Source organism: Leuciscus leuciscus (genome assembly GCF_965113295.1).
Source record: "Leuciscus leuciscus genome assembly, chromosome: 25".
Lineage (NCBI taxonomy): Eukaryota > Metazoa > Chordata > Actinopteri > Cypriniformes > Leuciscidae > Leuciscus > Leuciscus leuciscus.
The window spans coordinates 26,982,338-26,997,441 of NC_138724.1; the positions used below are offsets into that span (position 1 = coordinate 26,982,338).

At 39.9% G+C, this 15,104-nt stretch overlaps 2 long non-coding RNA genes across 2 annotated transcripts; one reads left to right on the forward strand and one right to left on the reverse strand.

Moving 5' to 3' along the window:
• Positions 1-1,071: 1,071 nt before the first annotated feature.
• On the reverse strand, positions 1,072-5,031 carry LOC309490137. Its single transcript, XR_014202598.1, has 2 exons — positions 4,965-5,031; positions 1,072-4,928 (listed from the first exon to the last, which is right to left on the reverse strand). It is a non-coding gene; the product is annotated as an uncharacterized lncRNA (long non-coding RNA).
• Positions 5,032-7,107: 2,076 nt separating this feature from the next.
• On the forward strand, positions 7,108-9,746 carry LOC309490132. The gene is made up of 3 exons (XR_014202593.1): positions 7,108-7,172; positions 7,538-7,608; positions 7,932-9,746. It is a non-coding gene; the product is annotated as an uncharacterized lncRNA (long non-coding RNA).
• The last annotated feature ends 5,358 nt before the right edge of the window (positions 9,747-15,104 follow it).

Sequence of the window (15,104 nt, forward strand, 5' to 3'; positions counted from 1 at the left end):
TTGTGCAAGATGCAACATCTGCCGAGTGTGTGCATGTGTGTGTGTGTGTGTTTAAGCAGAATTTGAGCACTTTTTCAGTGTGTATGTGTGTGCAGTCACACGTAAGGTCACCTTGTTTTTTTGCCTCTCCAATCGAAGCTAGTTGACCGTTGAACGTGTGTGTTTGTGCATGTACTGGATGCGTGCGTGTGACGTGTCGCTCTCACACATTCGCAGCTGCTGACTGGATAGAATAAATATTGAGTCTTCTGTAATGTGTGTCACATAACAAACGCCATCCAGACACACTCTTTTACAATCATATGTTAACCTAAAGGTAACGTTTAATGTTCAGAGTCAGCTTAGCCATTAGTGGTTTGACTTCCTAGACTGGAAACATTGTGAGACATCTCAACATCTCGCTTTTTGGGGCATATAAAAATATAAAAATCGAGCTATTTTTGCAGTTTTGTTTGGTGCTGCTTGCTGTGCAGAAATGACACACTTCATCTGTTGTAAAAATCATTGCTTGTTTAATAAATGCAGTAAATGCTGCAGGACATTTGAGCTTTATTTAGCAGTTATTCTCATGAGACTCGGTCAGCAGTATTAAGTGTGTGTGTGTGTGTGTGTGTGTGTGTGTGTGTGTGTGTGTGTGTGTGTGTGTGTGTGTGTGTGTGTGTGTGTGTGTGTGTGTGTGTGTGTGTGTGTGTGTGATGGTCACTGACCCCTGTGCTGACCAGCTCATTATGTGTGTGTGCACCTGCGTTCACGTGTGTGTGTGTGTGTGTGTGTGTGTGTGTGTGTGTGTGTGTGTGTGTGTGTGTGTGTGTGTGTGTGTGTTATTGAGCGGTATGATTGTTTTGGCAGTCAGTGTCATTGTGAATTATTTTCTGCCTGGACCTTTTAGGGTTTTTTGTGTGTTTTTTTTTTAGGAAAACTGGGCTAAAGTTCTCTCGCGCACACACACACACACTCATGCTGGTTTAAAGAATCACAAATGCATGCAATTGTTTTTCAGCTCATTAACCAGCAACAATAATTTCAGTTCTTCATTGAACCAGATTTCTGATAATAATAAAAAAAAAAAAATTTCCACATGCGTGAGCACGTCACGCATCTCCCACACACACAGCTGCAGTTTCCCTGTTCGCTCCTACACACACAAACCTCATCAGAAAGACAGATTCACACGCCGTACATCAGTCACTCCTCCGTACAATTAGCTGCTCTTCAGAGATGAGAGCGAGAAAGTAAAAAAAGAATAGAAATGAGTTTAGCGCATGTTTGCAGCGGGTTGCATCATGCGGCTCTCAGCTGGAGACACTTACAGTGTGAGGTGTTCGCTTCAGCAGCTCGTAAACTCCTCATGTTATTGCTTAGCAGTTGCTCTTGTTCGGTTCTCGATTATTGGCCATGTTTCGTTTATCACGAATGAGGTTGTATGTGAACGTAAGAGCTATAAAATGAATGTGGACTGCAGAAACTCTTGGGAGATTATGTGATGAGAATATTGAGATCTGTGACTTGTTCGTTTGAGACGTCACTAGCCATTACCCTTCAAATTGCGCAAATTGAAATTGCGAATTGAAAATACGCCCAATGGAAACACGTCAATTTCGCAAAAACTCCCATTTATCACAAAAAAGTTTTTACGCTCGCATGAGGTGGTTTTGCAGGCAATTCGAAAAATAAATATTTCGCAAAACTGCAATGGAAACAGTTTTTGCGCATTTACAGGTCACCTGACGTAGATGATGCGGTGTGTTTGGACAGAATACGAGACAGAGTTCTTTAAATTTATATAAGACGAAAGAATTACAGGAATAATGGATTCTAAACCTCGAATAAATGCCACAATCAAGACCTCGAAGCAGAAATGAGGGAGAAACACCCAGAAACAAGTATAAGGGTCATTACCATTAATGCTTGGAAAACACACATGCATCTCCTTCCATTAATAATAATGGCCAGTGCAGTGGCTGGGATACAGTACATAAACCTACCAACGTCTGTTTTCATGGTTTTTGGAATGATTTTACTGATCGCGAGAGGAAAAAATGAAGTTTTAGTCGCATAAGATCGGTCAATGGAAACGCCGTCATTTCGCAATAGTTTTTTGTCGACATTTTTTTAAAAATCGCAAAAGTTTTGCGCAAATCTGTAATGGAAACGCGCCTACTGAGATCTCTACTGAAACACTAGAGGAGATGCAGTCTGATTTGCAGATCGCACACTACAAAATGTAAACTTGAGATGCATGTGCCATTACTTGGGTCTTTTTCTAAGGAGACAAATAAGTGCGAATCTCCATTTATTCTCATTTCTGTCTCTGAGAAATCATTGAGATTGTAAGGAGATCTAGTTTGTGATTTGCCACGCACACACTACAAGATGCAGATGCATGTGCGATGATCAGGGTCATTTTCTAAGGAGAAAAATCAGCACGAATCTCCATTTATTCTCATTTCTGTCTCTGAGAAATCGTTGAGATAGTGAGGAGATGTAATCTGTAATTTGCTGAGCGTACACTACAACATGTACACTTGATGAGATGCATGTGCGATTACTTGAGTCTTTTTCTCCCAAGTAATCAGCACAAATCTCCATTTAGTCCATACCTGTCAACACTCCCGTTTTTCCCGGGTTTCTCCCGTTTTTTAGCCCTATCTCCCGGACCCCTCCCGGTTTGTTATTTCTCCCGGGAAACTCCCGTAATTGGCATGGCCCAAACTCCTTTATCAATAATAGGACCAATATGTTTGTCTAATGTTGACCAGTTGGCAGATCTTTTATTAAATGCATTATATTCACACAATCCACACATCATATACAATTTCAACCCGTTTGTCACCGGAACCTGGCAACCAATAACCAAGTTTAACCCGAAAGCGAGCCGATAGACATGGCAGGTGAAGCCGGTGTCCCCGCAAAGAAGCCATATATATATATATATATATATATATATATATATATATATATATATATCATTTGTTTGATCATTTGCCACCATAAGCCCGCTAACAAAGCATCAGCAGGCATTTTTGTCTTTCTTGTTCTGTGCAAAGCCGGCCGCAACCTTCATGTAGTTTGTTGACGTGGACTTTTGTGCAATTTTAGCTCTGAATAAGATCTTTAGTAGAGATCTAAACCCTCATCTGACCTGTGGACGGGTAACTCCTCTCTCTCTCTGATGACAGGAGAGCTTTACTAGAGCGGTTTTGGTTCTGTGATGTGATGTGTGTGTGATGGTCAGTCATAGTGTGATTGTGACATATTCCAGCAGATTGCTGTCCAAATTGTCTGTCAGTTTCTGGATCTCTCTTTCTCTCTCTCTCTCTCTCTCTCTCTCTCTCTCTCTCTCTTTATCTGTCTCACGCACTTCCAGCTCCAGCTCCCCGTGCGCTTCTCTTCATTGGTTTGAAGAGCTGTCCGTCAGGAAGCGTGACTCCTCCCTGTCAGGGTTTTAGTGCGACTTCTTCTGAATGACGTTAAAAACGACGCTACAAGTAATAATTCTTCTTCTCTTTCTATTTCCGTTCGACTCTCTGTGCGTCTGTATGTGTGTGCGTGCTCGGTGTTTTTCTGTTATTCTTGATCATAAATGTTGATGATAAGTGGAAGAAGTCTCCTGATTTCATGTTTTGAAAAACTTTTTTTGTATATAACTGAGCAAAAATGTAAGAAATTTATTGTACATGTTTCTGTTTGTCACTTGTACTGAAAACAGATATTCCTGATGAACCGTGTGTTGATGACGAGACCGATCGCTCTTCTTGAATGAGGGATTTTCACGTCTGTCGTATTTTTGCGGAGGCTGAGGGGGAACGAAGGAGCAAGATAGCACTGCCAATCATCTATGACATCACACTGCCAAACCCAGCCCATCATTTTACCTATAATTTCTCCAAACCTAATAAGGAGTGATTTTCCTGTCGTCATCGAAAGCCAAAATACTCCCAAGTGGCAAAATCACAGCCAATTAGAAAATGTGATGTTTAATATTAAAACAAGTAGTGTTATTTTGGACCAATGAGATTTCACTGTGAATGCAACGCAACGATAATAGAAAGTAGGCGACAAACCAAATTGTCTTATCACGTCACACACCTCATATTAAAAGTGTTTTTGGCTCGATACCATGTCATTTACCGCAAAACCAAACAAAAATGTGTCTTGACAGAGACAAAAACTTGATTTTTGTCATTGTGCATTTGCAATGCAGCTGAAATTATAGTCTGACTCTGTGGTAACTGACAACATGCAGTTTAAATAGTATATTTTTTTAACGTGGAAGAGAATATTTTCATTGCTCGTCTTTTCCAAACTGGTGAAAATCGCCCCAGACAATCACACGAAGGGAGAAGTTTAAAAATAGCTGTACAACACACATGCACACGTCTACAGTCTGTGTGTGACGAGTTTCATAATGGCACCATGTTGTTTTAGTTTGATGCGGGTTGCATCTGTTTTAAACGCTAGCACAGCTAGCTCTCAGAACTGCGTCGGCAGCCAGCTGAGACAGATACACACTCGCCGCGGTCCAGCGTGTGTAGAACAAGCGCATGAAGCCTGTCTGCGTCCCATATGCTGCTGCCTGGTGTGATTGGCAGGGCTTAATGATATCATCCACCTGTCTCTCTCTACACGGAAATTTACTGCCAAAACCCTAAAAACTGAAGGCCTCCGGCCAAATTTCTCTCGAATCTAAGTCCTGATGAGCTGGCTCGTATGCTACTTGTTAATGGGATAGTTCACCCAAAAATGAAAAATCTGTCATCATTACTCACCCTTGTGTCGTTCCAATCCTGTATGAGTTTCTTTCTTCTGTTGAATACAAAAGAAGATATTTTGAAAGAAGAAAGAAGAATGTTGGTAATCAAACAGTTGAAGAAGAATGTTGGTCATCAAACGGTTGACGGCCCCCATTGACTTCCATGGTATTTTTTCTATAGAAAGTCAATGGCAACCAGGTTGCCATTGACTTTCTATAGAAAAAATACCATGGAAGTCAATGGGGGCCGTCAATGACCAACATTCTTCAAAATATCTGTTATCTAATATCTGAGTAAATGACAGAATTTTCATTTTTGGGTGAACTATCCCAGTTTAAGGCAAGCGTCATCACTATTGCTTAAAAATTAAGGTTAGTGATTTGAACGAACAAAAGTTAACACATTGTTAAAGTTTATGTATATAGCACATTTCGAATGAACAGATGTTGACCTGCACAATTAAAAAATTAGTAAAGTAAAATTTCAGATCGTGCAGAAACTGTGCAGCAAAATTAAAAGAAAATAATTGGCTTTTGATTGGCTTATGAGCTCTTGATTATTTGTAAGTTAAACGTGTATGCAGTTAAACAAGCTAAAATAGCACCCCAAAAAAACGCATGAAATTGGCATCAGAACTCACCAGATTTTCGGCTTTTGGACAATAATAAAAGTATGTTCAGACTCTAAGCCCTTAAGCGCCATATTTCAGCACCAGAATGTCATAGAGACATGAGAAATCATTAAAGTTGTCAGGCCGACAGCAATTGCGCAGGCAAGTTTTTCTCGAGCATGAAAAAAAATCGAGTTACAACAAGTTCTAATAATCTACAGGCAATAAAATCTGTTTCTCTCGCGCTCAGCACTTTGAGTTTAATCCGCGTCGCAGCCTCAAAGCCACTTCAGTAACACAAACACACGTTTTAATTATAAAGTTCATTATGTTATAATGTGCTGACCGGCGTAAAGACGACTCTAGTAATGAAACTTCAATAACACGAGCATTTGTTCTGAATAGACTGAGAACATTAGGGCTTGCGTCCTTCTTGCTCGCTCTCGTTCCCCCTGATACACCTCTCCGGCGACGTCTCAACACACGCTCGATGTGTACAATCTGTGTATTTATTCATGTATTTTTTTGCCAACTTTGTACAGTGTAAAAAAAAACACAAAAAAACTATAAATCTATGAAGAATAACGGTACTGTATAGATTTAGCTGCCTGTGAGCGACTCACAGAATAGTGTCGATAGAGGTTAATAACAGTATAGACGCGATCTAAAGCCAGTTAAACATGCTTTCTGTAAATGCAGAGGGATGCCATATGTTTTTATATCCTCTCATTCTTTCCTCGTTGTCATTTGTTTCTTTCAATGTTTTTTGTAAATGACCTAGTGGCATCATATGGCATGTGTTGTTTCCTTTCTATTGGTTGTATGTTTGTTCGTTTACTGTACGTTGATGAACACAGCGAGGTTCAGGCGCCCGGGAGAGTGCTTGGGAACGCAGAGCGGCTGGCAAAGGGTTTGCGTACTGTTTTCACAAGTCATCCTGTATGTTAGTGTGTCAGAACGTCTAACCTGTGTTAGATCCACTCTTCCCCTTCATTTCCATTCTCATTCCTGTTGTTGCTTTGTCTTGAGTGTTTGTTTATTCATGAGACGCTATACGTACGCGCGTGCGATGACGTGTTGAAGTCGGGCTTGTGTTTCAGACGCCTCGCTCTTCCTAAAGCTCTTCCGTCAATCTCATACTTGTCACAAAACTTCGAACATTCCATGAACGCTTGGACAGAAAGCCACGGTAGAGTTTTAGAAATGTACACTCTTAACAATAAAGGTTTTTATTGGCTTATCTGTAGTTCCAGGAAGAACCTTTAACATTTCCATTTTAAGGTTCTTTACTGTGTAAAATAGTAATTTTTTGGACCTGTTCATTGAAAGGTTCTTTAAGGAACCAAAAATGGTAAACCCCCTTTTCTTAAGAGTGTAGCATACAGGTGTAGTGTACAACACGCAGTCTGATGTTGTGTCTACACCCTTTACTCCGCTTTCTGGAGCTGGTGAATGTTTGGGAAATCGTATAGTGGGCAGTAGAGAGTTTATTGTTTTTTGGGGGGGCCGTGGTTTGAGCTAGAGGCGTCCGAGACGTTCGTCCGGCGGCGTGACAGTAAAGCGTTCCCAATTTTGAGCCTCTCCTGTTTTTTTGGCCGAGCGGACTGTGATCTTATTGGTTGAATTTTTTTGTTTTTGTTTTCCTGTCCCACCCAAACCCTTCCACGTGATTGGATGTGAGGGTGGGCGGAGCTAAGGAGCACAGTTATGACTATGTTCCATAATAAAATAGACTCAATTATTTGTACATCAGCTGGCGTGGAGTCTTTATTCAACGTTACTTTATCACTGCTTCCAAAAGCGAAATTGTGAGTGGTTTGCATATTTATTCATTCATATATCATATTTTTTCGTTCGTATATCTATTCGTTCATAGCTTAATGGTAAATATGTGTAATCTTAATAATGTAATTGTCTATAAATAGAAACAACAATGAATCATTTGCCAAGTCAATACGGCTGAATTTGTCACCACACAAGGTGTTGCATCTGAAATCATTTGTCATGCTCAAGTAATATTGAGATCGAGTGTCTTATTAATTTTATTATGGCATATTCATTTGCCACAGTTTGATTGCACACTGAGTGTGTGTCGTATATATCTCTGTAATTGTAGTTTTACTGAGAATGGGAATCGTAAGGATTCCATTTAACGATTCTGGTTCTTCAAAAGTGAAAGAAGCCCCTGGACATTCTTCAGAAATGGACTTTCTCTGATACACGGAAGACAGAAATGACATGAGGGTGAGTAAATGACTAAATGTTCCTTTGGGGTGAACCATCCCTTTAATGGCTCCGTTAATGGTTCTTTTAGTACTTGGACAATGTTTGGAAAACAATTGCATTCACTGTTGTCAAAGATCACTCTTAAGATTCAGAAGAACAGTGATGCTTATGCATATGCAAAATAAATTGTAAAATGTTCTTGGACATATTAAACATTTTACTCATGCACATTTATTATAGCAACTTCGCCATGTTTGTGATCTCTCCTAAACCCATTTGGATTGGGGTTTGGCACACCAACAACACACATTTTAGATGTCTTCGCTTATCTGACCCTTCAGTTTCAGGTCTTGGAGACTGATTTGGAAGTTGATTAGGAAGAATTGGAAAATGTCTGCTGTTGGTGTGCCTCCAGGAACAAGTTTGGGAAACACTGGTTTACAAAGACTTAAATCCCAAGAAGTAGTATATTCCGATATCACCATGAACGCATCATCGGAAGGTTGCAGGTAATCCATTAACTGTTATTGGATGCGATGACGTTCAGTTATCAGAATCATTTCTTGATTCGTACGTTTGTTTGGTTGAATGCTATAAAGCGATGCACAGGCGAACAGTTGGTTGTGTAATCATCAAGCCGAGGCCTGTCAAAACAGCTGAATGATGTCCGAGTGGGAAAACGAGCCGAGGAAGATCAGGCTGAAGAGAAAGAAGAGGGGCAGGAGAGTCGGAGAAGGGGTTATAAATAGAGCGGGAGGCTAAAGTACATCCTGGAGTGAATAAAGAATCTGCACACAGTGTTCAGGATCCTGAGCTCTCGACTCTCTTTGAGTCGCAACACACATCCAAACCCCCCCCCCTCAATCATGACATCACAGCGGACTAATATTAGACACACTCCCTCCACACCTCTATCCCACACCTCTCTCTCTCTCATCCCGTCTGTCTCTCCAGTTTCCACCGACTGTTTTCTCTGGCTACGTTCACAAATCAGTGTTGTTTGAAATGCTAAATATGGTTTGTACAGTTTGATTATGAAAGAGCGACAATCTCATTCTGACGTTGTTTTTGTGACAGTTATGCACCCCACCCCCCGAATACTCAGCATAATGCAAATAAAAAAATCAATTTTATATGAATTTTTTTTTTATTAAAGAGACTCATGACATAAGTTCAATAAGATAACTTTCTGGTGTTATGAAAGTCACCATCTTTGCACATGAATATAGGTTTTAGTAATCTAGTAATGTGCTTTTTGTTTTTAATATTTCTATTTAACTTTTTTTATTTCGGATTCAGTTCAGCTTGAACTTGACTTTATTTCAGTTACTTGCCTAGGCAATATTTTAAATTTTCATGCAAGTTTTTTAGGCTTAATTTTTCATCTAGTATTTAGTCTTTTTTCATCTATATTTCAAATAAAGAGAACCGGGACTTTGTTTACATGCCTTTTATTAATTTCCATATTACATGTCCGAGTTCAATCCACTATGTCTGCTGTATAAGCGTCCTCTTTAATCTTCCTTCTCTCTGTGGCTTCTGAATAAAGGTGTCTTTGTGAACACCACAGCCAAACCTTTTTGTGTTTCTCTCGGTCTTGCTTCCTCTCTCCATCTGTCTTATGTGCTGGGAAGGACGCAAGCATTATTTGCTTTGACATGATATTTCCTGGAAACGGGGAGTCCAGACACACTGAAAGTACCCGCAGCCCCCAGGACAGATGGAGAGAGAGAGAGAGATCTGACAGAGAAAGAAAGAAAGGGGGAGACAGGGTGAGAAAATAAAAGAAGCATGAGAAGTGAGTGTGAAAATGTACAGCAATCGAGAGAAGAGAAAAGGTGCTGAAATACACTCCAGAGATGAAGAGAAAGGACTCAAGAAATGGGTGAGGAAAAATGTATTTTGAAACAAAGACATAAAATGAGTAGTTGTTATATATTTTTTATATGTTCAATGCCATTTTAACAGCCATGTTTTTTTTTTAAATGAACAATTCACCCCTAAAGAAAATGTCTGTCATCACTTTTTTTATAAATGTTTTGAAATTTTGATATTCAAATATCCCACATGATGAGGTGCCATGCTGATTGTCAGTAATGTTCTCACATCACATGATCAAGCACCAAACCATAAAGGTCCTTGCACACTGAGTGCGAAATTTTCATGAATCGTATCGTATTCGAGTCGTATTCGTGAATATTTGTGATTTGGTGGTTCTGAATTTTCAAAACACCATTCAAAATACTTGCTACGGATGCGAAAAACGCAGAAAATCAAACCCGATTCGAATTTTTTATGATGGACGAAAGTTTCGAAGGCAGTGTGCAAGCGTGATTTACACAACGTGAGGTTGTATTTATTTTTTAACGTGCAAAATTTCGGATGCGAATTTCGGACTCGGTGTGCAAAGATACTCCACTTTTTTTGGAAATAGGCTCATTTTACTACTCCCCCAGAGTTAAACAGTTGAGTCTTACCGTTTTCAAATCCATTTAGCCGAACTCCGGGTCTGGCGGTACCACTTTTAGCATAGCTTAGCATAGATCATTGAATCGGACAGGACCATTAGCATCGCTCTCAAAAAAATGACCAAAGAGTTTCGATATTTTTCATATTTAAAACTTGACTCTTCTGTAGTTACATCGTGTACTAAGTTGCGATTTTCTAGGCTGATATGGCTAGGAACTATACTCTCATTCCTGCGTAATAATCAAGAAACTTTGCTGCCGTACCATGAGTCCAGCAGGCGTAATGATATGACACAGCGCCTGAAAATAGGTCTAATAGGTTAGACAAACTTAGTCCCGGTTACGTTGGAAGTTACTGAGCTGGGGACTATTTTCAGGCGCTGCGTCATATCATTACGCCTGCTGGACTCATGGTACGGCAGCAAAGTTTCTTTAAATAGGAAAAATATCGAAACTCTTTGGTCATTTTTTTGAGAGCGATGCTAATGGTCCTGTCCGATTCAATGATCTATGCTAAGCTATGCTAAAAGTGGTACCGCCAGACCCGGAGTTCGGCTGAATGGATTCGAAAACGGTAAGACTCAACTGTTTAACTCTGGGGGAGTTGTAAAATGAGCCTATTTCCCCAAAAAAGTGGAGTATCCCTTTAAGTCTGAATATATGCAATTTGAGATTCGCGAGCGACAGCGGAGGGGATGACTTCTGGTGTACAACAACTTAAACTTCAGTCTGTTCATCACACAAAGTGATTAAATGACTGGAGAATCTGGACAAACTGCTTTTACTGCGTTTTTGCCCCTTTTTGGATCAGGTCATAATCACTATATGCTTACGTTGTATCCACAACAACATGAACATTTATCAAAATGTCTCCTTTTGTGATTCACAGAAGAAAGAAGGTCATTGAGGTGTTGGAATGACATGAGGGAGAGTAAATGATGACAGAATTTAAAAATTTGCGGTGAACGTTAAATAATCTTAATTAATACAAGGTCATAAACTTGTATACAGTGCATGCTAATAATTAGTATAGCATGTCACTGCTGAATATGTTTAAGAAAGAGCTTTTGCAGGTGAAAAGCATATGAGAGAAAGACAGAGGCTATAAACCAGTTTTCTGATGCACCGCGAGCACATTGAACAGACGCCAGCAAGCAATAGCCATCGTCTCACGGTTAACTAGACCCGATATAGTCCGGCTATGAGTAACACACTTCTGGCCAAAATAACCTTGAATTTGGTTACACGTTGTTTTAGCCAAAATAACTTGCGAGATGTATGATATTCCATCATGTAAGCAAAGTCAACAGAGATTACAAGGTGTTTGGTTTCATTTCTTTGACATGTTATCTAATTGAAGACTATAGTCTGTTCTTCGGCTATGGTTAGACATCTATTACATTTTCACTGACAGCCCAAATTTTGCCTTGTTTTAGCCTAGACATCAGGGCTGTATTTGGACGGCTATTAGACGTCTTTTAAATGCAAATTTGCTTGCTGGGACTAAGTATGATTGATCTACCATGACAGATCTGCATACAAAAAAAGAACAAAAATGTCCCCGAAATGAAGAGATCAGAGCACACATTTACAGCTAAAGGTATGAAAATATTACTTTTGAGCCCTGACGATAATTTGGTGCCATCAATTATTTCTTTCATCTTTAAAATTGTGTTATTTCATGCTCAAGGATCGGCTCAAAAGGAGTATACAGACTTTCTTCTGTGCTGATTTGAGGGTGAAATCTGTGGAATGGGTTTTTAACATTGTAAAAAAAAAATAAAAAAAAACATTAAAATGGACCTTGGACTTTAAATTCAGCCAAAATATGAACACACAAGGGCTGTTGGGTGTAAAGAATAACCCCAATTCTTCATCTTTCTGTATAATTCTGCAATGTTCCTATGCGAAAGATGGCGATCACTTTTCCTAGAAGAGGAGCTACGTTTGACCTCATTTGCTGTTGCCGAAGGGATGCAGACAGACGTGGCGTTGGAAAGGGCATCTCTCTTCTAGACCGCCAACTGTGAGATGAGCGGTGTCAAATTCTGGGTTTTGTGAAAGACAGAACGGTTCCATTAGAGACGTAGCTTCTGGGTAAAAGTTTAGAGTCTACTGCCAGCTGTAATCACAAAACCAAACCTCTGTGGTTGCGGCTGGGATATTTTGATGCAGTAGCTCTGATCCAAAACCTAGTGAGCTGCCTACATGGGTATCTTCCGACAGCCTCCAACTGGCATGGAAACTCGTGAGTGATCGGTGTGAAGTGCTCTTCTTAGGCCTTGTCAACACTCATACGTTTTCGTTTGAAAACGCATCTTTTTTTCTCTGTTTCGGCGTTCCTTCCGCACTGAGACGGCGTTTTTGGCAACGAAAACGAAGCTTTTTGAAAACACTCTCCAAAGATGATTCATTTGAAAACGCTGTTTTCGGGTTGTAGTGTGGACTGTGAAAACGAAGGTATTGACTTACGTTTAGTCATGTGACTCATATTGAACCCATAGATATTCATGTTTATACCGGTATTGTGTCTGTTATGTGCTATTCAATTTCACACAATTGCTAAAATGTTACTTTGCACTCTCTTCATATCACAGTCCTGCAAAGATGACAGAAGATTCACTCGCATTTGCAATACATGAGAGCAGTTGCGTTTTCTTTTAGACCAAACATATAACGGTGAGTGAGAGCGACCTGGAGAGCGATCAGTGAATGGTGATATTTTGCTGAATAAAATGATCCTGCCAGAAGAATTGCGTGATAACTTGATTACAGTATGGGCCCTATTTTAACGATCTGAAACGCAAGTATCAAGCGCGAAACACAAGTAACTTTGTGGGCGGATCTCAGGCGCTGTTGCTATTATACCGGCGGGATAAATGACTCTTGCGCCCGACGCAAATCTAAAATGGGTTGGTCTGAAGTAGCTTCATTACTTATAGGTGTGGATTGGGCGTAACGTGAAATAAACCAATCAGAGCGACATCTCACATTCCCTTTAAGAGCAGGCGCGCTTGTTCCATGGCGGATTGCTATTATAACGGCGGATTTGCAAGGCGCACGCCAGGAGCGGTTCACAACCGAGGAGACCGACGTTCTCGTCAGGGCCGTAAAACACAGAGAAGTGACATTGTATGGGGATGGAGAAACCCACCCAAATTAGCTTCGGTTAAACAGGCATATAATAATTTGGGTAAATGTATAATGTATATTTATGCCTATTTTTTCACATCTTCATGGACACAACAATGATTTCCCTCGTGTGTTAATATTTTTCCTTGTAATAATGTATGGTTTTCTAAAAATTAGAACTGCTGCGTCTGTGTGTAGATGAGATAAGCAAAGTGTATGCGCGTTGTGCACACGCTACATTGATTATGGCCAAGCATTCGCCCTTAAAATAGCATTATGAATAACATGCGCAACGCGCCACTGACTTTAGACTAGGTTTTTCCTGGTCAGTGGCGGAATTGTTTTCTAAACCTGCAAAATAGCACCAGGGAACGTTTGCGCCGGAACACGCCTCCTCTTTGCGCTGAACCGCCTCCGGGAGCGCAAATGCATTTCCTAGTTTACCGACGTGCGTCTGTGGAAGGAAAAGTCCGCTGTGCGCGGGTGCAAAATAGGAATTATACATGCGTCGGTATACAAAGTCAATTGCGCTGGGTGCAAGATAGGGCCCATAGTCTTGTTCTGTTTGTATCATCTCAGTGAGCTTTTATGAGGGTTTACGCATGCGCTGTAAGGTGAATTTAGCATTTTCCGACGTTTCAGTGTGGATGAGAAACTCTTGGGAAACGCTAGTGTGGAGCGTCTATCCGGATTTATGTAGACGTAGCCTTAAGCATCAACTCTGTGCGTCACAAAATACAGGGCTCCACATGGGAGATTTGGCAATTGATTACAGTAATTGTTGCTAAGATAATGGCGAAAATTAAAAAATTAGCACACACACATAACACTTTTTTTTTTTTTATCAATACTATTCAGTATTGAATTGCAATATAATACAATTGTAATGCATCCTGGTATTGTCTTCTCCACAAAGGGTACATGCTGTTCTGTCTTTGGCTAAAATTAGGCCCATTTGGAAAGGTCTTTGCACACTTATGACGCCCTAAAATGCTGACGCTATAGGCATCTCAGTAGGTTTTGGAACAGAGTGAGGGCCTGAGGAGGGAAAATAATCTTGCTGGTCCTGAGGTGTTGTTTTTACATCCCATCGTTTTTTTTTCTTAGTTGAAAATGTCAAAGACAGATTGTTGCAGTGGTCATTTGTGGCAGATGTCAATCACCCGTGCCAGTCTTTACTAAGGAGATCAGCTAAGCCAAGTTAAAGGTAAATGGCTTCTGGGTCAGTGATTGGAACACAATGTTCCTGTCCAGGTCTGAGTGTGACATTCTGCCTGCACTCGACACTTTATCGGATATGACTGACGGACAAATTAGCATGAGGCTGCAAATTCAAAGCACTGGCCTTGTCTGTAAATACAGCTGGACAGTTGACAAATAACATGTCCAGGAACATTTGTGAGGTTAAAAGTACAGTAATATGAATGAACTGTAGGGAAAGCATATATTTTATGTTATATTTAATCACTTTTTAGCTTTTTGCACTTGAATGGTCCTGCGATAAAACCAATAAATTCTTCAAATATAGTCTCTCAAATAATATTAGATCATATGAATTAGTATGCATCCTTATAATTACACAAGAATTAGATAAAGGTTGTTTACTTAAAGTCAACATGAAATCAAAATGTATATGCTTTTCCTAATAGTCTTGTTGTGCACTTTGTAATTCTTAATAATAATTAAAAAAAACATTGAGACTGCTGTCAATTAGACCACACAGATCACTGGATAATAAGTCCCCCTGTGGTGAAAATCAAGCTTTTAATGTTGTTTATAACTCTATGTGGTGTTTTTAATGTGCTTTAAGACAAACCATGTGTAAATTCATAATTAAACACCATTGTTGAGTATTTTCTCCTTAAAACTGCATTAAAACAAAGACAGTCTCAAAAACACGGTTTGAAATCGCTG